Source organism: Nicrophorus vespilloides, unplaced genomic scaffold, assembly GCF_001412225.1.
Source record: "Nicrophorus vespilloides isolate i.1.1-1 unplaced genomic scaffold, Nicve_v1.0, whole genome shotgun sequence".
NCBI classification, from domain to species: Eukaryota; Metazoa; Arthropoda; class Insecta; order Coleoptera; family Silphidae; genus Nicrophorus; species Nicrophorus vespilloides.
Genome location: NW_017098167.1, coordinates 3,630 through 5,696, shown reverse-complemented (window position 1 = coordinate 5,696; position 2,067 = coordinate 3,630). Strand labels below are relative to the sequence as shown.

The following is a 2,067-nucleotide window of genomic DNA, read 5'->3' as shown; positions in this document are numbered from 1 at the left end:
GTCATGCCAATGGTTCCACCGGTATAGATTACAAGAACAGTTTTCTTTGTAGAAATGTCCATGATGTTCGCAAATCTAAATAAAATATGATAAATTTGTACTGTCGAGATATATTGGCAATAATATGTATATCGTAACAATAGCTAATTCTATTAAATAGTAGGAGAATAAACGCAATGAATACACTTTATTTATTTCTATATGAAATTGTCATTATTAAATTCATCGTTTATTAGTGTTAAAACGATGTTAAAACGATAATGATCTCAGATTAAAATTTTGTATTAATATTGTAAATATCTATAACTTAAATTGTTGCTACTAGTCATTATAGACTCATATCTTATTTGTTTGTCTTATTTAGGAAGTGTTGCTCAGAATTCAAAAATAAATACTACAAGGACTTATGATATGACTCATTTCTAATACTTCATTACGTCATTTATAATGTTTTGCTTAACACATCAATAGCGCACTCTGCCGAGTGGCGATTTCAGTCTTGTTTTGCGACTTGGGGCGGTATCCAGTAAAGTTCTCTTTGTTAAGTCTTGTAAGTATTCTATTGTATCCTGTATACTTATCCGAATAAATATACCTTTCGAGATTTATATTTATTGTTTTAAGTCAGAAATTATACGGCGCCCCTTACACACTATAAATAGTGTCTTTTCAGTTATTTTACACGCCTCGCTGTTGAATTGCACTTCATTACTCTCGGCGGGGTCACTCTCTCGTTTTTGTCATCCACATCGCTGTTAAGTTCATTTTCGAAATAATAAAAATATAATAGAAGCGGATTTACAAAGCTTGAGGTAAGCGATGACGCTGTTACTATATCATTATTACAACATCGTACGATACGCAATTAACCAAATGCATTTGAATTATTGTCTTATTTAGTTAAACACTGTTAAGAGACACAACACTCTCGACCTCCCCTTTAGAAAATAAAAGTTAGTTTTATTGTTAAATAGTTTCATAGGGTCGTCAAAATCAATGTATATTTGGGTTGTAATGTAATGTTTGTCAAGTAACAGAAAAACGACGTTTTTTCCATTTTTTTTTTCTTCAATTTTTCGACAACTTCTTAAGATTCTTACATCGAAGATTTCGCACATTCGCTGAAAGGAAAGACTGTTTTTACGAAATTAGACCTGTCGACATTGTAAAAACGGCCCAACACATCATCCTTTGACCTTTGATTTATGCCGAAGGTGATGCAGAAAACATACTAATTGCGTCGATGACGAAATATTAGAAATGAGTCATTGTAATATCATGAGTCATTGTAGTATTTATTTTTGTCATTATTACAACATCGTACGATACGCAATTAACCAAATGCATTTGAATTATTGTCTTATTTAGTTAAACACTGTTAAGAGACACAACACTCTCGACCTCCCCTTTAGAAAATAAAAGTTAGTTTTATTGACAAAAAATGAAAAAGGAGGTATATATAACGTACAAAAAAAAAACAATGTTTGTAATGTCTCATTCTAGTTTTAACTCCTTCGAATAAATTCATCAAGCGAATAAAGAATACTCCGGATTTGCATGACGAAAGTTTGGCCAGAGAATATTTCAATGAAAATGAGTGAAGCGTAAATTTACTATTGACAATTTATAATACATATATTTCGTACAGTTCACGAGGAATATCTGCTAAAACCTGTGACCCTCAATGAATTCAAAGTGAATTCTAAGTTTCGAGTTTCAACCACTTGTAACATCTGATAAGGTAAGACACCTAAACAATTTTTTTTTCGATAAATTCATTTTTGATTTTTAACTTCAGTTAGAATTGTTAATGAAGAGAAATATAGACGGTCTCGTTCTAATTACATATGGATCTGGCAACATTCCCACAAATGACAAATTCATTCAAATCCTTAAGGATGCTGTAGAAAGTGGCATTATCATTGTAAATGTTAGCAAGTGTCATCATGGTTCTGTAAATCCCACTTACGAAACAGGAATGGTAACAACAATAAACAATTAAAAACTGTAAAGCACTTATTATATCAATGATGTTATAGATTTGCGAGGATATTGGTATTCTGCCAG

General features: G+C 31.3%; 1 long non-coding RNA gene across 2 annotated transcripts; it reads left to right on the top strand.

Annotated features, from left to right (window-relative positions):
• Positions 1-1,432: 1,432 nt before the first annotated feature.
• On the top strand, positions 1,433-2,067 carry LOC108561784. 2 transcript variants are annotated; one of them, XR_001891028.1, is made up of 4 exons: positions 1,433-1,453; positions 1,504-1,741; positions 1,799-1,981; positions 2,040-2,067. It is a non-coding gene; the product is annotated as an uncharacterized LOC108561784 (long non-coding RNA). The 2 variants fall into 2 exon arrangements; XR_001891027.1 differs by having other exon boundaries at positions 1,504-1,981.